This window comes from Chiloscyllium plagiosum, unplaced genomic scaffold (genome assembly GCF_037043375.1).
Source record: "Chiloscyllium plagiosum isolate Xiang-an unplaced genomic scaffold, Cpla_swu_hap1 HiC_scaffold_34, whole genome shotgun sequence".
In the NCBI taxonomy this organism is placed as follows: Eukaryota; Metazoa; Chordata; class Chondrichthyes; order Orectolobiformes; family Hemiscylliidae; genus Chiloscyllium; species Chiloscyllium plagiosum.
In genome coordinates, this window is record NW_028270172.1 from 8,440,490 (window position 1) to 8,467,848 (window position 27,359).

The window sequence follows — 27,359 nt, forward strand, 5'->3', positions numbered from 1 at the left end:
GTGATTTTCATGGCCTGCAAACAAAGCAATGTTTTCAAATGACTAATGACAACTTGTTTTAAAATTACTTTCGATGTCACTTCTAATTCTGCTGAACTAATTGTATTCATATTCTACCAGAGTCACCATTTTATCAAATAAAACAATTCCATCGAAAACCAGACTATGTAATTAATTAAAACATTGACTAGCGGATGTTGAAAATCTGGAACAAAAAAAGAAACTGCTTTAGAATCTCAGTAGATTTGTTAGCATCTGTCTGAAGTAAAACAGCGTTAACGTTTCATGTCCAGTAACCCTTGTTCAGAATAGAATGGTCAGATTGGGATTAGTTACCCTTAAGTTTTAATTTAAACTCTCGAAACCTATGCTTCATTCAATTGGGTAATTGGTCAGAAGACTTTCAGATGTCTTCTGTTTCTGTACAGATGTGTACTGGCCTTAGTGTACAACTGCAAATATATCAACTCAAAGTGTTTCAACTGCCTTTCCTTCATGTGAGCTCCCAGTCAGAAATCATCTGAATGTTAAAATTCCTGTACTTTTTCCACATCCTGTCATGGCCTTGCCTTCTCTCCGTAACTTTCTCCGATTCCACAATCCACCAATGTTTCTCCAATTCTTGTCTCATATATGTCCTCCATTCCCTTCACTCACTATTGGTGATGTATAAATGTCATTAGCTGTCTCTCGAGGCTTGGGATAAGTATAGGTTAGACATGACACAAGTGCAAGTGGGTGACAATTATTTACAATAAAACTCCACACAGAAATATGGTAGAGGGGAATATTTTGAATTAAGAGTGTGGTGCTAGAAAAGCAGGTCAGCAGCGTCCGAGGTGGAGGAGAATCGGCATTTTGGGCAAAAGCCCTTCATTCGTCCTTCCTGAAGAAGGGCTCTTGCCTAAAACGTCGATTCTGCTGCTCCTTAGATGCTGTCTGACCAGCTGTGTTTTTCCAACACCCCACTGTCGACTCTGAAATACAGCATTTGCAGTCCTCACTTTCTCCTCGGGATATTTTGAATGTCATCTCCCATCAGACTTCAATCTCACATGATCAGACATCGTCTTGATGACAATCCAGCTATTAAAGTAGCTTTAACACATAAACTACAGATTGGACTTTCAGTTGCCTAGCACCTCATTTGAGAATTTGCTTCCTAAATACCTCATCAGCCATCGCTGTTCTCTTTTATGACATTCCTTCAAGGATTGTAGAAGCTCTTGGCAATCTACAATCATATCTGCTTACACGACTTGCTGTTGAATTCTATTTAGCAACTAGGTCAAAAAAAGTGGCAAAATTCCAAACGGCTTTTTGTTAATTATTCATGGGATGAGGGCATTGCTGACAAGGCCAGCATTTGCCCATTTTTTAATTGGCAAACATTTTGAAAGAAATTGCTCAACACTCACAGCAATGATATATCCCAGTGGTTGATTGATTGATTTGATTTATTGTCATGTGTACCTAGGTACAGTGAAAAGCTTTGTTTGCGAGCAGTACAGGCAGATCAGCGTAATCAAGGACAGACAGATCATAGAGTGATAAAAACTTGGACACAGTGAAGCGTACAGGTCATGCCGCACAGGACGTGGATGAGGCAAGGTAATCATGAACAAGATCCATATTATTTGAAGTTAGAGAGTCCATTCATCAGTCTAATAACAGTGAGGAAGAAGCTGTTCTTGAACGTGTGTGTGTGTGTGTGTTCAAGCTTCTGTATCTTCTGCCTGACGGAAGAGGTTGTAGGAAAGCATGACCAGGGTGGGAGGGGTCTTTGATGATGTTGGCAGCCTTTCCATGGCAACAAGAAGTGTTAATGGGTTCCATGAATGGGAGTTTGGCTTCCGTGATGGTCTGGGCTGGCACACGAACTTCTGTAGTTTTTTACTGCCCTGGGCAGAGCCATACCAACCCTTCATGCACCCGCACAGTATGCCCTCTGTGATGTATCTGTAAAGGTTGGTGAGGGAGGAGGATTCCAGGAAGGTGATAAATCAACCATATCAACCAGGAAAATTAAGGAAAAAATCTTACTGTATGGCAAATCAATGTGGTAAATCAGAGGATTAGGAAAGGTTTAAAAGCCAACCAATGATTTGTCATTTATGTGAATGATTTGGATGTGATCATAGGAGGTACATTTACACATTACACCAAAATTTGGAGGTGTAGTGGACAGTGAAGAAGGTTACCTCTGAGTACAACGGGATCTAGATCAGATGGGTCAATGGGCTGGGGAATGGCAGATGGAGTTTAATTTAGATAAATGTGAGGTGCTGCATTTTGGAAAGACAAATCAGAGCAGGACTTATACATTTTACAGTAATGTCCTGGAGAGTGTTGCTGAACGAAAAGATCTTGGAGTGCAGGTTGATAGGATTGTGAAGCAAGTATCTGATATGCTTTCCTTTATTGGTCAGTTCATTGAGTAGAGGAGTTTGGAGGTCATGTTGTAGCTGTATAGGACATTGGTTAGGCCACGTTTGGAGTATGCAATTCTGGCCTCTTTCCAATCGGAGGGACGTTGTAAAACTTGAAAGGGTTCAGAAACAATTTACAAAGATGTTGCCAAGGTTGGAGGCTTTGAGCTATGGGGAGAGCTTGTGAATAGGCTGAGGCTGTTTTCCCTGCAGCATTGGGGCTGAGGGGTGGCCTTATAGAGGTTTATAAAATCATGAGGGGCATGTATCGGGTAAATAGACAAGTTCTTTTGCCCAGGTGGGGGAATCCAAAACTAGAGGGGATTGCTTTAAGGTGAGAGGGGAAAGCTTTAAAATGGATGTAAGGGGCAACGTTTTCACGCAGTGGGTGGTGTGTGTATGGAATGAGCTGCCAGACGAAGTGGTGGAGGCTGGTACAATTACAGCATTTAAAAGGAAGGGTTTGAAGAGATATGGGCCAAACTGGCAAATGGGACTATATTCATATAGGATATCTGGTCGGCATGGATGAGTTGGACTGAAGGGTCTGTTTACATGCTGTACATCTCTATGACTCTCTAACTCTAAAATGAGAAGAATTTGTGGAGTTCTCTACTTTGGAGACCAAGCCGCTGAATATATTTAAGAAAGAAAGAAATTTTAAGGGGCTATATGAGGGTGAGAGTAGGATTCTAGCATTGAGATGGAGGGTCAGCCTTGATCATATTGACTGGGGAAGCAAGCTGGATGGACTGCTCCTTGTTTCTATGTTTCTATCTGAATATTGCCAAACTATTGTGAATTGACATTAAATTTATTTGCTCTTTCATCTCCAATTAGCCATGATGTGGAAGTGATGATGGACAGGCATGCATAAGGTCAGAACTCACACAATACCAAGTTATAATCCAACAGGTTTATTTGAAATCACAAGCTTTCAGGGTGCTACCCCTTTGACAGGTTCACCTGGTGTTGTGTGCCTTCTGACCATCTCCGATTAGAACAGGTAACAATAAACATTTTAGTTCTTTCTGAACTTAGTATTCATTTTTAACAACTAAGTGCCTGGCACTGCTCATCTTCCCTCTTCTCTGATTATTCCATGAAAGTTAGACATTTTGAGGTGACAATGTGTGAAAAAAAATGTAGTCAATTTCCAAACTGGATTTATTGAGCCAAGAATATTATAGATTGCAAGGCAAATAGGTTTAAATCAACACATTACAAACCAAAAGGCAAAAGCCCATTAAAGCTACTTGTAAATGGTACTGACTATGTCCCAGGAGTAATTTTTGGACACATGGACAAAGCAGTATCAATTACTTTGCTAGATGCTAATGCATCCAAATTACTGCACATGAATGCACTTAACACATGCTTTTACATTAATTCAGAGAGTAATTTCACTTTCCATTATGTTTTGCTTTTTTCTTCCATTTACAATTTGCTATTTTAAGAGGAGATGATGTGTTATCACTTGACTATTATTCCAGAACCAAAGATCTGGGCTCAAATCCACCATAGCAGATGGTGTGGTGAATTCAATGAAAAAAATGCCTAATGATGACCATGAATCCATTGTCGTAAAAAATCCAACTGGTCTACTCACATCCTTTAAGGAAGGAAACTGCATCCATTCCTGATCTGGCCTACGTGTGATTCCAGACATACAGCAAGGTCTCCAGTCTCTTAACAATTAGGGATGTGTAATAAATGCTGGCCTAGCCAGTGATGCCCAAATTCTATGAATTAACTTAAAAAATAATTTCTCTGTTGTCGGGTACTGAAAGGTGGATTGGTGGTTGAAAAATTCAAATTGAACTTCATGTTCAGGTCTGATAGTTAATTGATCTGTGATGGTCTGAATACCATTGGCCTTTGGAAATGTATGCATTCTGTCTGTGGACAAATATTTCAAATATCAATGTGACTCAAAAAAGTACTGAGACACATACAATTCCATGTTAGTGTGGTGACTGTGGTGAGAGAGTTTAAAAGTCTGAAAAAGCATGGCACATTTCCCAGGAACAATTAAGCCACAGGTTTGTTTTGTATGAGGACAAGTCTTCAATTAATCATGCAACCAGAAAAACATGAGGATATCTGCACCATGGAAAAACTATGGGATTGGGATTGTTGTAAAGGAGTTAATTACTGATCATGGCTTGTAACCTATTGGCGTCACCAAATCGGTGAAGAAATGCTGGAAATGTGATGAATGCAAGTGTAGGTTTCAATTACCCATCGCAATTGGAAATCCATCCATACAGTCCTGTTAGCTCCAGCACCATGGAGAAACAGTGGAGATGTGAAGATTGTATTCTATTATCTATTTCAGCTGGAAATCCTTCAGCGCAGTCACACTGGGGAGAGACCATTCACCTGCTCCATGTGCGAGAAAGGATTATGTCTACCTACTTTTTTAAAGTTAAAAATCACACAACACCAGGTTATAGTCCAACAGGTTTAATTGGAAGCACACTAGCTTTCAATCACCTGATGAAGGAGCGTCGCTCCGAAAGCTAGTGTGCTTCCAATTAAATCCCAGTCCAACACCGGCATCTCCGAATCATGACTACTTTTTTAAACAGTGGCATCATATTTGCTTTTTTCCAATCTGCTGGAACTGCCCTGGAGTCCAGCTACTTTTGTAAAATTACCCCAAATAAATAGGAGGAGGGATGGCTCAGGTACAGGCAGCTGGGATCAAGGAAATCCCTGGAGATATAAAGGGGATAGAGGAAAAGTTTACTGAAAAAAGAAGACAGGAGGGCAAAAAGGGGGCACAAGATACCTTCAGTTAAGAAGATTAGGGTGAAAGCAAAAAGATTTTTAAAGTATATTAAAGGAAAAAGAATAACCAGAGAGAGAATAGGACCCAAGGTGGCATGGAGGCTCAGTGGTTAGCACTGCTGCCTCACAGCACCAGGAACCTGGGTTTGATTCCATCGTCAAGCAACTATCTATGAAGGACAAGAGCATGGACTTGCCATGGATAACAAAAGACACAGATATTTCTCCTGTGTAGTGTGAAGAACTGCAATGGATTGACCGTGAGAGGACAGAAGTGTTTTGCGCACATACAAACAAGAGTAGGCCACTCAGCCCTTTGGGCTTACTCCACCATTCTATAAGATCATAGCCGATCTAATTTTAACCTCAGCCTTTACATTCCTGCATACCCCCCAGTAATCTTTCATCATCAAGGATCTCTCAACCTCTGCTTTAAAACTATTTATAGATTCTACATCCATGGCCTTTTGCCTTCTGAGAGAAAAAGAAATGATTCTTTGTCTTTGTTTCAAACGGGCGATACCGCAGTTTTAAAACTATGAACCTTAATTCAAGGGTCTTCCACCAAGCGGGAATATCCTTTCAACACCCACCTAGTTGAGTCAGTGGGAGAAAAGAAAAAATGGCATCCTGGGCCAATCTTGCAAGGGTACAGTTCCTTGGATTAGCCAATCAGTGGGTATCGAAGATTGAGCAACACTATACCTTACCGGTGCCAAACGCTAACACCATGCATCTGATGCTGTCATTTCCATTCTTCAGCATGTTCCCACTCTGACCTCCATCCAAACAAGATTCACTGCAAGGTCGAAGTAACAACACCAACCATTCCCATATGATACTTACAGCCTTCTACTAACCTTTGCTGGTTTTGGTTTTTGTCTTTTTGTTGTCTTTTCTCTTTCCTTTCAGTTGATCATGCTTTCCAACTGTTCATCATTCTGCTGTTCACACCTCCTCAAGTTATTTATATACCTTTTTTTGTCCCATGATGACTGTCTTTTTGCCTTGCAATCTTTTTGGTGTTTACAGCTGGATTTTACTGGAAAGAGTTTGCCCCTTCCCCTGTGCACGCAGGACTTTCCCATCCTGTCACACAGTTTCTCATTTAGACCTTAAAACCCCACCTACTCACTCACGGCTGCCAAGTCTACTCTCGGCATACAACGGTATTGGCAGTGTAAATATTTTTAATCAACCAATTTTTAAACATCTCCGCTAGGGTTGGGCTTGAACTCAGGGCTCCTGACTCAGAGGGAAGGATATTACCATTTCAACACAAGAGCCCTTCACAAGATTGATCCCTGGGATTAGAGTATTTTCCTAGACATTTCCTAAACATCCTGTTCAGAGATGTTATCACAAATTGTCTGAGTATATAGGACTTGAACCTGGGTCTCTTTTCTCAGTGATTGGGACACTACCACTGCACCGCAACCGCCCTTATTTTAAAGATTGAATAACCATTCTGGAACAAACATCTCCCACCCTGTGGTGTTGCTGCTTTTATCCCCAGTGCTATTATCCTGGTTCATTCAGTTGGCTGGATAGTTCGTGGGCGGCACGGTGGCACAGTGGTTAGCACTGCTGCCTCACAGCGCCAGAGACCTGGGTTCAATTCCCGCCACAGGCAACTGTCTGCGTGGAGTTTGCACATTCTCCCCGTGTCTGCGTGGGTGTGCTCCGGTTTCCCCCCACAGTCCAAAAATGTGCAGGTTAGGTGAATTGGCCATGCTAAATTGCCTGTAGCGTTAGGTGAAGGGGTAAATGTAGGGGAATGGGTCTGGTTGAGTTGCTCTTCAAAGGGTCAGTATGGACTTGTTGGGCCGAAGGGCCTGTTTCCACACTGTAAGTAATCTGATCTAATCTTAACATGGGTTCAATTCCTGCACTGGCTGAAGTTACCATAAAGAGCTCTACTCAACCTCTCCCTTTGTCTCAGGAATGTGACCCTGAGTTTGAACCACCACCAGTCGTCTCTCTCAGTAGTGAAAGTGTAACCCTATTGTCTGTTAGGATTCAAGCCCCATGTATAATATTTTCTTACAGGTTGATTTTACTTTTTACCAAACCAATCAACTTGTTAACATGCTTAATTGGCCTAAAATTACTTATTTGCATATGACATAAGGTCGTTTTGGCATATTGATATTGCAATGAAACAAAGAAGATTAGTACAGCAAAAACAAAATGCAAAGAACAGGGGATACTGGAAATCTGAAACAAAAACAGGAATTGCTGGAGAAACTCAGCAGATCTGGCAGCATCTGCGGAGAGAGAAAAACTGAGTCAATGTTTCGAATTCAGTGACCTTTCTTCAGAATTTCAGAAGATTAGCTTGTCCTTTGTGCAAGAATGACATGCAAATTCTTGAAGTATGAAAGTGGTGCCTCTATCTCTGATCCCAAAACCTGGGATTCATGCCCCTGTATCACACAGGTGTGGTATAATGTTTCCTTACAGGTTGATGAGAAACATTGTTTTATATACAGTGGACACATAGCCAATTTCAGCACCCATTGACCTAACATATAACGGAATTTAACTTAAGACCATAGCAGCGTAGAACAGGAACAGGAGTAGGCCATTCAGCCCTTGGAGCCTGCTCTGCCATTCAATAGGATCATGACTGATCTGACATTCCACATGTCCACTTTCCTGCCTTTTCTCTGTAACCCTTAATTCCCCGACTGATCAAGATTCTCTCTCTCTCAGCTTTAAATATACACAAGGCCTCTGCCCTCACAACTCTCTGTGCCAAGGAGTTCCAAAGACTCACAACTGTCTGAGAGATTAAATTCCTCCTCATCTCAGTTTTAAACTGGTGCCCCATTATTCTGAGACTGTGCCCTCTGGTCCCAGACTCTCCCATGAGGGGAAACATCCTCTCAGCATGAATCCTATATGTTTCAATGATATCACCTTTCATTCTTCTAAACTTCAGTGAGTAGAGTCCCAACGTTTTAAGCTTTGCTTATCAGGCAATCCCTCCACACCAGGAACCATCCTCGTGAACCTTCTCTGAACTGCATCCGATGAAATGATAACTTTCCTTGAATAAGGGGGCCATAACTGATTAGAGTTCTCCAGGTAATGGTCCCATCAACTTAGGGACAGGCAGGAATCTGGGGAACCAGCTATCTGAACTCATTTAAATAACACCACCAAACCCACAACACCCCATGACCAAAATCATGGGGGTGGAGAGGGGTTCATAAAATCCAGTCCCTTGTCTACCCTATTAGAGGCATTCTCTTTGTTCTTCTCCCCTTGTGTCTAATTAAACATCTCGGAATTTTCTGAGTTTGGGTGCAAGGTCATTTACATAAAGCCTTCCCTCTGTTTCTCTCTTCACAGATGCTGCTGTACCTGCTGAGGATTTCGGGCACCTCCAGTCTGACTGCAGATTTCTTTCCAGGGACACACTTGTTGAGTCAGCTCTGTTTTGAATTCATGAGCATCCATGTGAATGCACTGGCCAGGAACCTTCACAAACTCAGTGCTACTCAGGTTGAGGCGGAAGCAAATTTCAGAGGAAGCTGAGGATTTTGACTTCGAGGAGATCACAAGTTAAAAACAGGTGACATTTCATTGTAAATTAAATGAATTGGTCATGATTCACTTGACCTTGCAGATTGAAGAGGATATAATGACCTGATTGTTCCTTGTGTCAAGGTTAATGTGTTGTTAATTTCCATTTATTGAAAACACTGTAAGTTTTTAAATAATGTTTCAAATGATCTATAACATTAAAAAGAAAGATTGTCATGCACAAGAAATCAACCCGCCCCCCTATTCTGGAGATACCACAAGTGTGAATAGATTTAATCAAATTATTTTCATTCTGTTGAACAGTCGGTATGTAGGCGTACCTTTAAGAGGCGCGCTCGTTATCACAGTATCAAGGTAATATAGCCTGAGCATGTACAGAGCTCATACTCCATCTTACCTTGGATCACTTGAAACATGACAGCTCACTGGGAGCATGCCCCTCTGTTGTAACTCAGTAGCTAATATTAATTCAGACACTTACATGCCTGAAGAATGCAATGCTTGTACATCATAATTAGTTGTAACAAATATCGGTTGGATTTTTCAACATAATTATATTATGTCCAGTTCCTTACGTTAGAGGAGACAACATAAACATTGTTCGCTTTAGATAAAACACTCTTTGGATGCAAGCTCACACAAGAGATGTCTGATGATCATGGAGGACACTACGTAAATGCAAGCATGTTCTTTTATTTCTATAGAAATGCAACTTTTTTTTAACGCGTTATGCTAGGGGTGGGTAAGTCAGTTATCTAAATGGCAGGCAAATGGTTCAGAATAATGGCAACGGTGTGCAATTGGATTGAGTTTAATTGAAGTTATTGTCACGTGTACCGAGGCCCAGTGAAAATCTTTGTCTTGCGAGCAATACAGGCAGATCAGAGTTAAGTAGCATCAATGGTAAATAATAGGTAAACAGCGGCAAAAACAAAAAACACAGGTACAGGCGAATGTTAAGAGTTTGTGAGTCCATTCAGTATTCTAACAACAGTAGGGTAGAAACTGGTGCGAAACCGGCTGATGCATGTGTTCAGGCTTCTGTACCTTCTCCCTGTTGGTAGAGTTTGTAGAAAACATTGCCAGGGTGGGATGGATCTTTGAGAATGCTGGCAGCCTTTCCTTGACAGTGGGCCTGGTAGACAGATTCTACACTTGGGAGTTTGGCCTTTGTGATGGCCGGGCCGAGTTCACCACTCTCTGCAACCGTCTCCGATCTTGAATGGTACAGTTGCCATACCAGGTAGTGATACATCCAGACAGAATGCTCTCAATGGCATACCTATAAAAGTTGGCAAGGGTATTTGCCATCATGCCAAATTTCCTCAGCTACCTGAGGAAGAAGAGATGTTGTTGGAACTTTGTAACCAGTGCATCCACATGAAGAGTCCAAGTAAGCTTGTTGTGGATGACCACTCCCAGGAGCTTGACACTCTCCATTTGTTCCACCTCTGTGCTGTTAATGTGAAGGGGGCATGAGTAACATCCCGCCGAAAGTCAATAATTAGATCCTTGGTTTTGTTGGCATTGAGAGCTAATTTATTCTCAGTGCACTATTTTTCCAGGTCTTCCACTTGCCGAGTGTAGTCTGTTTCGTCGTCTTCTGAGATTCAACCAACTATGGTGGTGTCATCAGCGAACTTGTAAATGGCATTAATCTGGTATTTGGCAACAGAGTCATGGATACGCAGTGAGTACAGTAAGGGGCTGAGGGGCTCCAGTGTTGAGTGTTAGTGAGGATGAAATATTGTCCCCAATCTTCACTGATTGTGGCCTGTGGGTGAGGAAACTGAGGATCTAGTTGCAGAGAATGGGGTTTAATCCGAGATCACTAAGTCTCGAGGGGATAATAGTGATGAAGGCTGAACTGTCATCAATGAGTAGGATTCTTATGTAGCTCTTCTTGGTGTCAAGATCTTCTAAGGAGCAGTGAAGGGCAAATGATATGGCATCTGATGTGGATCTGTGATCTGAAAGGCAAATTGGAGTGGGTCAAGAATACTGGGAAAGCTGGAGTTGATTAATGCCATGACCGGCCTTTCAAAGTACTTCATGACGACTGAAGTTAGAGCCACTGGGCGGTCGTCATTGAGACATGCTCATGAGCCTTCTTCGGCACAGGGATGATGTTGGCCCTCTTGAAACAGGCAGGAACAATGGCCTACTGCAGGGAGAGGTTGAAGATGTCCGAGAAGACTCTGTCAGTTAATCTGCGCGTGCTCTGAGTGCACGGCCTGGTACTCCGTCTGGTCCCATTGCTTTCCTTGGATTCACACAAAGGAAAACTGATCTGACCCCTGATGCAGTGACTGTTGGGATAGGTTCATCAGGACTTGTCTGAATAGGTGTTACCTCTCCGCCGAAATTCTGCCCAAAGCGAGCATAGAAGGCGTTGAGACGATCTGGGAGGGATGTGTCATTGTCTGCTATTTTGCACTGTCTCTTTTTAGAACCTGTGATGTCATTCAGTCCTTGTCATAGTTGCTGGGTGTCTGTCTGGGTCTCTAGTTTGGATCGGTGTTGGTCCTTGGCTGCCTTAATGGCTCTGCGAAGGTCATACTTGGAATCCTTATATTTGAGCGGGTCTCCTGATCTGAAGGCCTTATGCCTGGTTTTTGCAGGTTCTGTATGACCTGATTCATCCAGGGTTTCTTTTTGGGGAACACCTGGATTGACTCCCTCGGTGTGCAGTCCCCCACACACTTGGTGATCAAGTCTGTGACGGTAGTGGTGTACTCGTCCAAGGTACTTGTTGACTGTTTGAACATGGCCCAATCAGCCAATTCCAGACAGCCCCGGAGTTGATCCTCTGCCTCCTCCGACCAGCACTGGACCTGTATCCGCGAGGGGGGTCTCCTGCTTGAGCTTTTGCCTGTAAGCCGGGAGAAGAAACACGGCATTGTGGTTGGAGTTCCCGAAATGAGGGTGGGGGATAGAATGGTAGCCATCTTTCACAGTGATGTAGCAGTGGTCTAAAATGTTTGAGCCCCTGGTGGGGCAGGTAATGTTCTTGCGGTACTTGGGCAACACCTTCCTTAGATTGGCTTGATTGAAGTTGCCAGTGACAATAAACAGGGCCTTGGGGTGTTCCATCTCCAGGGTGTTAGTGGTGGAGTACAGCACATCCAGACCTCCCTCAACCTTTCTTTGTGGTGGTATTCACACAGCAGTTAGTATAGCTGCGGTAAATTCCCATGGTAGATAGAAGGGGCGGCATTTGATGGTGAGGAATTCAAGGTTTGTGGAGCAATGGCTGCCCAGGGTTTCCTCTTCCTGCTGTGATGGTCTTGATCCCTGCCTCCTCTCCCTGCCCCTGAGGGGGATTGACATGAACAAACCAGCCCTGACTAAAGCTGTCAAGGGAAACAGCTCAGAGTAAAGCACCTCTGACCTCTGAGCCGAAAGTCTTTGGGCTTGGCACACGTGCAATGAAAGAAATTATTACACTGGGTATCAGTAGTGATCCTGATATGCATTTTCACAATGATGTTAGAGATGAGGCAATGAAGGAAATATCAGTAAAACTTGCAAATGACACAAACTGGTCTGATTCACCTTGTATATTTCAAAATGGAACTCCTTCTTTCTAAATATTATTGTTTTTCCTGTTTTATTTTCCCTCTGGGGTGTTGGACAGTGATAGTTCTGTCATTTATTCATCACCTGAATATGACCTATCTAAATGTCAGGACAGGAATCAAAAGATCAGCATGCTTACAAGTTCCAATCTGACCAGTCTCAGACACAGATACTTGCTGTTCACTTTGTATAGAGCAGACAGTACTGTGTGATATGACGCAGATCTTTTTTTTGCATTTTTTGCAGTGAAGACTTTTTTTGTCTCCCTTGACACTGCATTCAATAAGTTATGGCCAAGAACCTGCTCTCAGCCACACTTTGACATTGAAGGTTCAAGCTCAATTTTATGTCCCTTTCATTTTGAGATTTTATAACTGTGGCAGCAATGACTATATATTCAGACATGTTCAGGCAGGATGGTGTTGAACGTGTTGATATGAAATGGAGCCAAAGTTGACCAGTTTAGTAATGCGATCAGCCTATGCCTGATCTGATTGGATAGTGGTCACTGTAATAAACTTGTGAGGCACTTTTATTGAGAAAAAAATTGGAATTTATTCCATTACATTATGTAAATTAAGGGTACCAATATCCTGATCCGGGGGGCGGGGAGGAGGGGAGGTAATTTGCGAATGCTCTTCAGGAGAGTTTAACCTAAATCAGCAGAGAGATGGGAACCTGAACTGTAGCTCCAGTGTACAGGAGGTTGAGAGTAGAGACGTCAGAAATAAGGTTTCAAGGTCGCAGGAGTGTACCAGCAGGCAGAAGGTGGTTTCAAGTAGGTCTACTTCAATGCCAGGAGCATGCAGAATAAGATGAGTGAACTTGCAGCATGGGTTGGTACTTGTGACTTTGATGTTGTGGCCATTTCGGAGACATGAGACAGGTGGGACTAGATAGAGAAGGGACAGCAATGGTTGTTGCAGGTTCCGGTGTTTAAATGTTTCAGTAAGATGAGGGAAGTTGGGAAAAGAGGGGGAGGTGTGGCATTGTTAGTCAAGGTGTTATATTATAGTGGCAGGGAGGACATTTGATGAGGACTTGAATACTGAAGTAGTTTGGGCTGAGTTTAGAAACAGAAAAGGAGAGGTCACCCTCTTGGGAGTTTTCTATAGGCCTCCAAAACGTTCCACAGATGTAGAGGAAAGGATTGCAAGTATGATTCTGGATAGGAGTGAAAATAACAGGGTAGTTGTTATGGTGGCCTTTAACTTTCCAAATATTGATGGGAAATGCTATAGTTTGAGTACATTAGATGGGTCAGTTTCTGTCCAATGTGTGCAGGAGGGTTTCCTGACACAGTATGTAGACAGGCCGACAAGAGGCTAGACCACATTGGGTTGGTACTGGGTAATGAACCCGGCCAGGTGTTTGATTTGGAGGTAGGTGAGTACTTTTGTCATAGTGATCACAACTTCGTTATGTGTACTTTAGCGATGGAAAGAGATTGGTTTATACTGCAGGGCAAGAGTTATTGCTGGGGGAAAGGCAAGTATGATTCAATTAGGCAAGACTTAGGATGCATAGGATGGGGAAGGAAACTGCAGGGGGTGGGCAAAATTGAAATGTGGAGCATGTTCAAGGAACAGCTACTGTGTGCCTTTGATAAGTATGTACCTGACAGGCAGGGAGGAAGTGGTCGAGCGAGGGAGCTGTGGATTACTAAAGAGGTTGAAACTCTTATCAAGAGATCGGTGCTGGGTCCTCTACTTTTCATCATTTACATAAATGATTTGGATGTGAGCATAAGAGGTATATTTAGTAAGTTTGCTGATGACAACAAAATTGGAGGTGTAGTGGATAGTGAAGAAGGTTACCTCAGAGTACAACAGGATCTGGACCAGATGGGCCAATGGGCCGAGAAGTGGCAGATGGAGTTTAATTTAGATAAATACGAGGTGCTGTATCTTGGGAAAGCAAATCTTAGCAGGACTTATACACTTAATGGTAAGGTCCTAGGGAGTGTTGCTGAACAAAGAGACCTTGGAGTGCAGGTTCATAGCTCCTTGAAAGTGGAATCGCAGGTAGATAGGATAGTGAAGAAAGCATTTGGTATGCTTTCCTTTATTGGTCAGAGTATTGAGTACAGGAGTTGGGAGGTCATGTTGAGGCTGTACAGGACATTGGTTAGGCCAGTATTGGAGTATTGCGTGCAATTCTGGTCTCCTACCTATCAGAAAGATGTTGTGAAACTTGAAAGGGTTCAGAAAAGATTTACAAGGATGTTGCCAGGGTTGGAGGATTTGAGCTACAGGAAGAGGTTGAATAGGCTAGGGCTGTTTTCCCTCGAGCGTCAGAGGCTGAGGGGTGACCTTATAGAGGTTTATTAAATCATGAAAGGCATAGATAGGATAAATAGGCAAAGTCTTTTCCCCAGGGTTGGGGAGTCCAGAACTAGAGGGCATAGGTTTAGGGTGAGAGGGGAAAGATATAAAAGAGACCTAAGGGACAACCTTTTCACGCAGAGAATGGTACGTGTCTGGAATGAGCTGCCAGAGGATGTGGTAGAGACTGGTACAATTGCAACATTTAAAAGGCATCTGGATGTATATATGAATAGGAAGGGTTTGGAGGGATATGGACTGGGTGCTGGCAGGTGGGACTAGAATGAGTTGAGATATCTAGTCGGCATGGACGGGTTGGACCGAAGGGTCTGTTTTTGTGCTGTATATCTCTATGACCCTATGATTTTAAGAGGAAGACAGCCAGATTTCCCTGTAACCCATGCCTCCTTATTTTCTGAATGAGCCTACCAAGAGGAACCTGATCAAATATCTTGCCAAAATACATATACACAACATCCACTGCTCTACCCTCATCAATGTGTTTGGTCATATCCTCAAAAAATTCAGTAAGATTTGTGAGGCATGACCTGCCCCTTACAAAGCCATGCTAACTATATCTAATCATGCTATACTTTTCCAAGTAATCATAAACCCTGTCTCTCAGAATTCTCTCCAATAATTTGCCCATCACTGACATAAGACAGACTGGGTCTGTAAGTCCCAGGGTTATCCCTATTCCCTTTCTTGAACAAGGGAATAATATTTGCCACTCGCCAATCATCTAGTACTACTCCAGTGGACAGTGAGGATTCAAAGATCATCGCCAAAGGCACAGCAATCTCTTCCCTCCGTTCCTGTAGTATCCTAGGGTATAGGAGAAAGTGAGGACTGCAGATGCTGGAGACCAGAGTTGAAAAATGTGATGCTGGAAAAACACAGCAGGCCAGGCAGCATCCGAGGAGCAGGAGAATCGATGTTTTGGGCATAAGCCCTATCCTAGGGTATACCCTGTCTGGCCCAGGGAATTTACCTATCCTTCCATTTTTCAAACTTTTCACCATATCCTTCTTTCTAACATCAACCTGTTCTGGCATATCAGTCTGTTTCACACTGTCCTCAGAAACATCAAGGTCCCTCTCAGTGGTGAATACTGAAGCCAAGTATTCATTAAAGACCTCCTCCAACTACAGACATAAGTTCCCTCCGCTATCCCTGATCAGCCCTACCCTCACTCTGGCCATCCTCTTCTTGTAGAATACCTTGGGGTTTTCCTTAATCCTACCCACTAAAGCTTTCTCATGTCCCCTTCTATCTCTCCTAAGTCCACTCTTCAGTTCCTTCCTGGCTACCTTGTAACCCTCTAAAGCCCTGTCTGATCCTTGCCTCCGCGACCTTAAGTCAGCTTGTTTCTTCTCTTGAATAGCTGTTCCACATCCTCTGTCACCCGAGGTTCTTTCACCTAACCATTCCTTCCTTGCCTCAGTGGGACAAACCTGTCCAGTACTATCAGCAAGTGCTTCCTAAACAACTTCCCCATTTCTGTCGTGCATTTCCCTCAGAACTTCTATTCCCAATTTAGGCGCCCAATTCCTGCCTAATAGCTTTGTAATTCCCCCTCCCCCAATTAAATACTTCTCCATACTGTCTGCTCTTATCCCTCTCCATGAGTATAGTAAAGGTTAGGAAGTTGTGATCACTATCACCAAAATGCTCTCCCACCGAGAGATCTGACACCTGACCTGGTTCATTGACAAGCACCATGTCCAATATGGCCTCCCCTCTGGTCAACCTATCTACATATTGCATCAAGAACCCTTCCTGGACACACCTGACAAAAACTGCTCCTCCAAGCTATTTGAACTAAGAAGGTTCCAGTTAATATTAGGGATGTTAAAGTAACCCATGTCAACAACTCTGCTACTTCTGAACCTTACCAAAATCTGCCTCCCAATCTGCTCCTCCATGTCTCTGTTGCTATAGGGTGGTTTGTAGATACCTCCCAATAAAGTGACTTCTCTTTTCTTGCTCTGACTTCCACCCATACTGACTCTGTAGACAAACCCTCCTTGACATTTTCCCTTTCTACAGCTATGATACTATCCCAGATTAGCAATGTCACTCCTTCACCACTTTTACCTCCCCTTCTATTGCCTTTGAAACATCCAAACCCTAGAACATTCAACAACCATTCCTGCCCCTGTGATATCCAAGTCTCCATAATGGCCACAACATCATAGTTCCAAGGAGTGATCCATGCTCTGATATCGTCACCCTTATTCCTGACACTTCTTGCATTTAAATAGATTCACTTCAACACATCACTCTGACTGCACATTTGCCCTATTAAGTGCCTATCCTTCCTAACAGACACTCTGCATTCTGCATCTGGCTGTTCACTACCTACTCCATCACCTGATCCATAACTGAAGTTCCCACTCCCCGCCAATCAGGTTAAAATCCTCCCGAAGAGGTCTAGCAAACCTTCCCGCCCAGGATATTGGTGCCTCTCCAGTTCAGGTGCAACCTGTCCTTCTTGTACAGGTCCCACCTTCCCCAGAAGGTATTCCAATGATCTACATATCTGAAGCCCTCCCTCCATCACCAGCCCTGCAACCACGTGTATATCCGCACTCGCTCTCTATCTCTAGTCTCACTAGCACATGGCACCGGTAGCAATCTTGAGCTTACTGCTCAGCTCATCCTGCCTTTTAGCTTCCAGCCTAACTCCCTATATTCATTTTTCAGGGCCTCATCCCTTTCCCTACTTATGTCATTGGTACCAATGTGTACCACGACTTCTGACTGCTCTCCCTCCTCCTTAAAAATCCTGTAGACCCGATCTGAGGCATCCCTGACCCTGGCACCTGGGAGGCAACATGTCATCTGAGAGTCTTGCTCAAAACCACAGAATCTCCTGTCTGTTCCTCTCACAATTGAATCTCCTACCAATATTGCTCTCCTATTCTCCCCCCTGCCCTTCAGAGCCACAGAGCCAGACGCAGTGCCAGAGACCTGGCCACATTTCCCTGAGAAGGTTAGGCCATCCCCCCCCAACAGTATCCAATACCATATACTTATTAGTGGGGGGAACGACCACAGGGGGTCCCTGCATTGACTGCCTATTCCCTTTCTCTTTCCTGACGGCCACCCAGCTACCTTTATCCTGTAACCTATGTGTGACTACCTCCCTATAATGCTTCTCTGTCACCCCCTCAGCCTCCCAAATGATCTGAAGTTGATCCAGCTCCAGCTGCAGTTCCCTAACGCGTTCTGTGAGGAGCTGGAGTTGGGTGCACTTCTCGTAGGCGAAGTCAGCAGGGACACTTGTGGTGACCTTTACACCCAACATCCTGCAACAGGAGCATGCAGCTGCCCCAGCCTCCATCCCTTCTGTTCTAAATTGCCAAGAGAGATTGAATAAATGAAAAAAAGCCTGACCTTACCGACCCTCCACACGTAGTTTATTTTTGGTTCGAAGAGGAGGGTGGGTGGGAGACACTACATGTGTCGTATTTCAGGTTTAGCCATAGCCCAACTATATCAACTCACATGCCCAGCAATCCCCTTGTCTGCATCCACTCCTACTCACAAGATATGTCTGTAAGAGGGATATTTACCTTCCCGGCAGCCCCCTGGTCTGCACCCTCACCACTCCCGCTGCTGCAGTGGAGGCCGTTGACTCACGAGTTAAGCATTTAACAGGAAAGTTTACTTTCTTGGCAGTAAACAGGAAGCAGGAGTAGGCCATTCAGCCCTTTGAGACTGCTCCACCATTTAACTGAATTCAGTCTCCCCGTACTTTTTGAACCCTTTAGCTCTAAGATCAGTTCAATAGGCTGAGGAGTGGCAGATGGAGTTTAATTTGGATAAATGTGACGTATTGTATTTTGATGAACAAACAGGCTAAGGACTCATACAATTACTGTTATGCTCTGGGTAGCCTTGTCGAACAGAGAGAGGCCTAGTGGTTTAGGTACGTAAGTCTTTTATGTCGACATCACGTGTTGACAGGGTGGTTAAGAAGGTGGTTGGCACACTTGCCTTCTTTGCTCAGAACATTGAGTAAAGAAGTCAGGATGTCATGTTGATGTTGTACAGGACACTGGTGAGGCCTCTTCTGCAATATTATATGCAGTTCTAGTCACTCTGTTATAGGAAGGATATTATTAAACTGCAGAAGGTTCAGAAAAGATTCACCAGGATGTTGCTGGGAATGGGTTAGAAAAATAGACTGGAAAGACTGGGACTTTTTTCACTCGAGTGCAGGAGTTTGAGGGGTGACCTTGTTAAGGTTTGTAAATTATGAGGGGCATAGATGAGGTGAATGACAAGGGTCTTTTCCTTAGTGTGGAGTAGTTTGAAACTAGGGGGCATATTTTAAGGTGAGAGGAGAAAGATTTAAAAAGGGCATGAGGGGCAACTTAATTACACAGACAGTGGTTCATGAACTTCCAGAGCAAGTGATAGATCACAGTTACAACGTTTAAAAGTCATTTGCATAAGTCCATGAATAGGAAAGATTTGAAGGGATATGGGCCAAGCACAAGCAGGTGGGATTGGTTTAGTTTGGGAACATGGTTGGCATGGACTAGTTAGAGCGAAGGATCTGTTTCCATGCTGTGTGACTCTATGACTATATCTAACTCTTTCTGGAAAACATTCAATGTTTTGGTCACAACTGCTTTCTGTGGCAGAGAATTCCACAGGGTCCTCACTCTCTGGGTGAAGACATTTGTCCAGGAGCCAGGTCCGTTCTGCTCAGTATTTATTAGAGTTCTTTAAGGATATAACAGAGAGGCTAGATAAGAGGAAACCAGTCAATGTGGTATATTTGGATTTCTAAAAGACTTTCAATAAGGTACTACATGAAAGGCTACTGCATTAGAGAATAACTCTTGGTGCTCAGGGTGAAATGTTAGGATTGGTGAACTCACATGGCAGAGAGAATCGAGCTGTTGACTGTGAAATATTCTGTCCAGACACTTTGACCAGCTTATTTCTCATAAACCTCATTTACTCAGGTATTCTTACTGTATGACAGACACTAAGGTCTGGGCTTTAATCTTAGCTTTATTAAAACATTCGCAATTTAAAGAAACAACATTTTCTACAAATTAAGTTAACTTCCCAAACGAGCCTGAATGTCTGAAAACATAGATACTACCTGCTCTGGTATACCTGATTGGGCTGTTGGATCTAAATCACTGTTCTCCATTGACAGGCTTCTAAGTGTTTTACAGCACGAAGGTGGGTCTCACATAGAGTCTTCACCAGCAGGGTATTTGCTGAGGGAATAACCGCCAGATGTCCCTTCTTATCCCTGCCCCTTTCTGAGCCCTTCTGGAATGTTATCTGATTTCAGCTAATGAGGTCACAAGGCAGGAGTCACAGCACCCAATTAGGTTAGGCCAGGTCATCCCCTTTCCAAGATATGATTACTCTACAGTGCCTAGGACTCTGGACGAAACCAGGGAGTGTGCCAACATCATGGGTCTCCATATTGTTCTGGCTGAGTACCATTTACGACTTCCAGATCATAACGACTCTCCCCGTTGTTCAATATGCAAGACAGATTTGGGCCTAATCTTCTTTAGATTAGATTAGATTACTTACAGTGTGGAAACAGGCCTTTCAGCCCAACAAGTCCATACCGCCCCGCCGAAGCGCAACCCACCCATACCCCTACATCTACCCCTTACCTAACACTACGGGCAATTTAGCCTGGCCAATTCACCTGACCTGCACATCTTTGGACTGTGGGAGGAAACCGGAGCACCCGGAGGAAACCCACGCAGACACAGGGAGAATGTACAAACTCCACACAGTCAGTCGCCTGAGGCGGGAATTGAACCCGGGTCTCTGGCGCTGTGAGGCAGCAGTGCTAACCACTGTGCCACCGTGCCGACCACTGCCACCGTGCCACCCACAGGTCTTTGGTTTTGACCTGTGGTAACTTTGGCCCCTTTGATTTCCCATCAGGCCTTACTTTCAGAAATTGTTTAGCCCATTTTATGTTGGCCTATTTACTTAATTTACATAGCCACACCACTAAATGGGTAATTTTCGTTTTACCAACCGTAAAATATGGTGTACCACAAGGATCAGTGCTAGGGCTTCAACAATCCACCACAACTTGGTTGAAGGACAGACGGATTTTGTAAAATGTGTTGATGGTACAAAGAAAGCAAGTTATGTAGACAATACAAAGAATTTGCAGAGGGATATCGATTTATCTATAGATGTACAGATAATCAATAGGCTAAGTAATTTGATAACAATTTGCCAGATTCGTTATAATGGACCTGTAAATATGACCGTGCTTGAACAATTGATCCTAAACAGCCCTATTGAATTTGGCTCAGAACATTTTATAACCAATGATCACTCTGTTGATTGTGTGACTGCTTTGCTTGGTGCGGTGATCAAATGGAGTGAAAATTGGACACTGCTATCAATTGGACTACTTCAAGAACGTAAAAACTAGGAGCAGGAGTAGGCCATTCGGCCCCTCGAGCCTACTCCACCATTTGATATGATTACGACAGATCTCATCTCAGCCTCAACTTCACTTTCCTGCCCATTCTCCATGACCCTTCAACCATTCAAAATAAAATCTGTCCATCTCGTCCTTGAATTTACTCAATGTCCCAGCATGCATCATGCTCTGGGATAGTGAATTCCACAGATTCATGACCCTTTGAGAAAACTAATTCCTCCTCATCTCCGTTTTAAATCTGCTGCCCATTATTGGAAAACTATGACCTCTTGCTCTTTATTGCCTGACATGAGAAAGCATCATTTTTACATCTATTTTGTCAATTCATTAACTGTCTCTTACATCTCAATCAAATCTCTTGTTATTCTTCTAAACTCCAGAGGGTGTAGGCCTATACTGTCTCTTTATAAACAAAGCCCCTCAGCAGAGTGAGCAGCTCTCACGCAGGGGCCGTCGGTTTAATTACAGGTGGGTAGCCTGTTAGTAACACCTTCACCTATGTGTCACCTCTGGGTTCTGGGTCCACATGGAGGGTTGGCACACTGAGCTGAGCTGTCACTGTGTTCTAGTGAGGAAGTGCTGCTTTGTTGAAGGTGCTGCTTTTTGAATGTGATGTTAAACTGAAACCATTTCCTCCTTCTTAAATGGTTCAACGGATCCCATGATCCCATAGAAGAGCAGAGAGCCCTCCTCATTGGCTTGGCCAATGTCTTTCGCTAAATTGACATCACAAAATACAATTATCTGATCAATACTGCAATGGTGTTTGTGGGACCCTACTGTGTGCAAATTGGATGCTAGAATTTCTACCTGAGAACAGTAAAAACACTTCAAAAATATTCCACTGACTGTGAAGTGCTTTGAGACTTACTGAATTTACAAGAGGTGCTATATAAATGCAAGTGCTTTTTTACTGTGTTTCAAACAGTTGGTCAATACTTTACTCACTGCTTTATTGTGGGGGTGAATAAGCAACACATTCTACATCTCTCCAGATGACTTTTCAATTGACATTACTCAGCATTGCCTGTTCCTTTTTTGCGCAGAATTAGATGTTGTGTCCTGATGTGGTAGAACCTAGAACAGTACAGCACAGTATGGGTCCTTCAGTCCACGATGTTGTGCAGAATATTCAGACAACAGAACCTCCCTGTATCTATTACCTCCTAACTTTCTAAATGAAGGGCTAACTTCCTGATGAAGGGCTTATGCCCAAAACGTCGATTCTCCTGTTCCTTGGATGCTGCCTGACCTGCTGTGCTTTACCAGCAACACATTTTCAGCAACTTTCTAAATGAGCCTATCATGGGGAATCTTATCAAAGGCCTTACTGAAATCCATACACACCACATCCACTGCTCGGCCTTTGTCAACTTGTCTCGTCGTATCCTCAAAGAACTCAATGAGGCTTGTGAGGCATGACCTGCCCCCCACAAAGCCATGCTGACTATCTTTAATCAAACTATGTTTTTCCAAATAGTCATAAATCCTATCTCTCAGAATCCTTTCCAGTACCTTCCTTACCACATATATAAGACTGACTGGTCTGTAATTCCCAGGGATTTCCCAATTCCCTTTCTGTTGTAAGTACTTTTCTGGAAATGGCATCACTTAGCTATTTCCAGGCAAATGATTTCTAAACGATCTCAAGCAGCATTTTGCTCGAAAAGCTCAAAAGGCTAAATCCTTCATAAATACCTTTGAGAGACAGGCACATCCAACTACCAGAGAAATTCAAAGGAAAGCAAGCCAGTGCAGATGCTGCAAATAGAGTCTCAGAGCTATAGAGATGTACAGCACGGAAGCAGACCCTTCTGTCCAACTTGTCCATGTTGACCAGATACCCTAAATTAATCTAGTCCCATTTGGCAACATTTGGCCCATATCCCTCCAAACCCTTCCTATTCATTAGACCATAAGACCATAAGACCATAGACATAGGAGCGGAAGTAAGGCCATTCGGCCCATCGAGTCCACTCCACCATTCAATCATATCCACTCAGATGTCTTTTAAATGTTGTAATTGTACCAGCCTCCACCACTTCCTCTGGGAGCTCAGTCTCTACACACGCACACCCTCTGTAAGAAATAATTGCCCCTTAGGTGCCTTTTAAATTTTTCTCCTCTCATCTTAAACTTATCCTGTCTAGTTCTAGACTCTCCCATCCTGGGGAAAAGACTTTGCCTATTTACCCTATCGAAGCCCCCTCATGATTTTACAAATTTCTGTAATGTCACCCCTCAGCCTCCGATGATCCAGGGAAAACAGCCCAGCCTATTCAACCTCTCCATATAGCTCAAATTCTCCAACCGTGGCGACATCCTTTTTATGAACCCTTTCATGTTTCACAACATCCTTCCTAAAGGAGGGAGACCAAAATTGCATATAATATTCCAAAAGTGGCCTAACCCATGCCCTGTACAGTCGCAAAATGACCTTCCAAATCCTATAGTCAATGCTCTGACCAATTAAGGAAAGCATACCAAATGCCTACTTCACTATCCTGTCTACCAGTTTCAAGGAACTATGATCCTGAAATAAAGTCTGAAATAAAAACAGAGAATGCTGGAGAAACTCAGCAGGTATGGCAGCATCCATGAAGAGAGAACGAGTTAATATTTTGAGTCTGGTATGACACTACTTCAAAACAGCTATTGAGAATTAGCGTGCTTTGGATGTTTGTATAGTGTGTTAGAATTTTTCTAGCTGATTTTCATTTCTTTTACTTTTATTCCTGTATGAATTCTGCAGTTTTTAATTGAATTGCAAAAATGACTTGTGGACGTTTTGGACAGCTTGTGGTAAAATGAATGGAACAGTCCAAGAAACTTTGTTTACTTGTGAGGCTTGGCCTGGAGGTGAATTTCAGGCAGAGCCTTGATTAAAAGGTTCTACTAGGTACAGAGGGACCAGGAAGAACCTTGTCTTTAAACATATAGTCGAGATTGACTATTAACATGGTCAGTTCCTGGGAATTGGTTCTGGCAAGTCTGGAAGAGACCTATGTTCAAGCAGATAGCAGTTGCTGAATGGTAACTGAGGCCTTGGAATCAGTCTATCAGGGACGAACCAGAATGAATGTTGTTTTTGAACTATGTTTTCTGAGAGATGTTTCTGGCCTGCTGCTCAGGCATCATGGAAATTTGAAAGCTCCCTGTCAAATCTACTACTCAAGCATCCAGAAGCGTAGAAAGCTGAGTTAGAAGGCAAGCTGCCTTAGACTGGCAGAACATAGAAGGTGACCCCGATCAACGGTTCAGAAAAAAAAGTCCACATTTATACCTGTGCATCAATGCATTGTGAAAGCTAATTAAATATTTTGGTCAGTTTTGTCATTTTCTGTGTCAACTTTGAGTCTTGTTTCAAGAAGCCTTATTTTTCGTGAATTCACGGAGAGGCTGCTACAGGCCTCACTGTCTCACAGCACTCTCTCAAGCAGAACAGGCAGCCTATACCTTTACAATGATACAATGCTTACATTCCTCAATTTACAATAATTCAAGATAAAGATAAGCACAGTACAGCTATCGCCTTTGTTCTTTGATGTTGCTCAAGGACAGAGAAAATAATGAGCTCAAGGTACACTCGCGATATTTCGTCAAATTATAATTACACAACCTCAGGCTTTATCTCTAGCAGTATTTTTCCACTAAAGCTGAGATCCTGAGAGTAGAAGATACCTTTTCCCTTGGTCAAGTATCCCCTCATGCAGCAGTATGCCAAGTTTTTAAAACTTGCACATTCTGTTATTTAGCTCAAAACTGTGTTTGTGTCAATCTGACTTTTGAGTGAATGAGGGCTGAAAACAAATGTTTCAGGTTTAAGGCACAGATATTAATCAGCTTACTATGTTATTTAATTTTCTGTCTACTAAAGTTATTGGGTATCTGATAAATAGTTAAGATTTTTGTTTAATGTACAAAACCATTGTCTGGGAATTAATTATTCACAAAGTCTGGTTAAGAACCTGTTTAATTTTGCAGTGTTGGAAATAAAGAGGTAGAAAGGCTAATTGGGGCTCAGTTGTCTCTCTCTGTGTCATAGCGAATGTTACAGAAACAAGTAATAACTTGCTAAAACAAAAGCTTTCATTCATTAAGAAAATCAGTCCACAAATGGCAGGTAAAATTTATTCAAAGCATTTTTAAAATATGAGGTAACAAGGGAAAATATCCCCTTGCTGAAGTGCTGACCCAATTAGATAAGAATTTTTTCTTTATTCTTTGGTCTGGAGGCTAATAAAAGCAAGACCACAGGGATGACAGATTTCCTTCATCGACTGGGAGTTTGGTCGTGGGATGTGCATGTTGCTGACTCAGTAGCAGTTCTGAAGAAGAGCCATAGGACTTGAAGCATTAACTCTGTTTCTCTCTTCACAGCTGAAGCCAAACCTGCTGAGTTTCTCCAGGACTTTCTGTTTTTGCATGTTTCAGATGTGCAGCGTCCACAGTTTTTTTAGCTTTATTTTAGTAAGATTGAATATTACAGACTCAATATATTTATCCAAATAACATGCAATCAAGTTCACACATCCTCTGTAACAATCAGCTTTCCCGATCTTGATCTGAATTGGACTGCTCAATGACTTATTCAGGATGTAATTTCCATATACTCTATTCTGATTATTAGTAATGGTTCCACCTTATGCTTTGCTGCATGTAGTTGTTTATACTGTTTTCATTACAGTGCTTATTGGAATGTCAGGAGAAAGTGAGGTCTGCAGATGCTGGAGATCAGAGCTGGAAATGTGTTGCTGGAAAAGCGCAGCAGGTCAAGCAGCATCCAGGGAACAGGAGAATCGACGTTTCGGGCATAAGCCCTTCTTCAGGAATGTCCTTATTGGAATGTCAGTCAGCCAGTGAAAACAGTGCTTGGTGCTGGCACAGACTTTATACTGAGCAGAGCTTGTAATCTTTCAGAGAAAGCTAAATCACAGAATTACAGAATTGTTATGGTGTAGAAGGCAGCCAACTGATCCATTAAATCTGCAACTATCCAGCCATTCCACTAATCTGACAATTCTTTTAAAAAAATTCTGCACTGTCCTCACAGTTTATAATGCTTCCAAGTTTTACATTGTCTCCAAACATTGAAATTGCCCCCTGCAGACCAAGATATAGGTCATTAATATAGATATCAGAAAAAGCAAGGGTTCCAATCCTGAGCATTTTAACTTGGTGCCAACCTCTGTGTTTTCCTCATAACCCTGGCCATCACTCCATTTTAAAAAATTATCCAGTTCCCTCTTGAATGTCTCAATTGAACCTGCCTCCCTCACATTTTCAGGCAGTGAATTCTAAACCCTAATTTCTTCTCACCTCACATCTGCATCTTTGGCAAAACCATGTAAATCTGTGCCCTCTTGTCCTTGATACTTTTATGTGTATTTCTCCCTATCCACTCTGTCTGTACTTCTCATGATTTAGAACACTTCCATTGTACCTCATTTTAGTCTTCTCCCCTGTAAGAAAAACTGTCTAAACTTCCCCAAGCTATCCTCATAGCTGACGTGTCTCATCCCTGGAACTATTTTCATAAACCTCTTCTGCATTCTCTCCAATGCACCTTCCCAGTGGTGTGGTGCCCAGGACTGTACACAGTATGTCTCAGGAAAAGGAGAATATTATAAAGGAGAAGACTGAATTACGGGCTGTTAGACTAGAAAGGATTGAGGTTAGTAAGAAGGAGGTGTTATCAATTCTAGAAGGTGTGAAACTAGACATGTCCCCTGGGCCAAATGGGATTTATCCAAGGATTCTCTGGGAAGCTAGGGAGGAGATGCTGCAGCCTTTGACTTTGATCTTTGAATCATCATAGTCTACAGATTTAGTACCAAAGGACTGGAGCATTGCAAATGTTGTGCCCTTGTTCAAGAAGGGCAGTAGAGATGACCCAAGTAATTATAGACCAGTGAGCCTTATGTCTGTTGTAGGAAAGGTTTGGGAAAGGATTATTAGAGATAGGATTTATAATCATCTAGCAAGCAACAATTTGATTTCAGATAGTTAACATGGTTTTGTTAAGGGCCGGTAGTATCTCACTAACCTCATTGAGTTTTTTGAGAAGGTGACCAAGCATGTAGATGAGGGTAGGGCAGTTGACGTGGTATACATGGACTTCAGTAAAGCCTTTGATAAGGTTCCACATGGTAGGCTGTTGGAGAAAATGCAGACACATGGAATTGAGGGTGATTTAGCAGCTTGGATTAGAAACTGGCTTTCCGT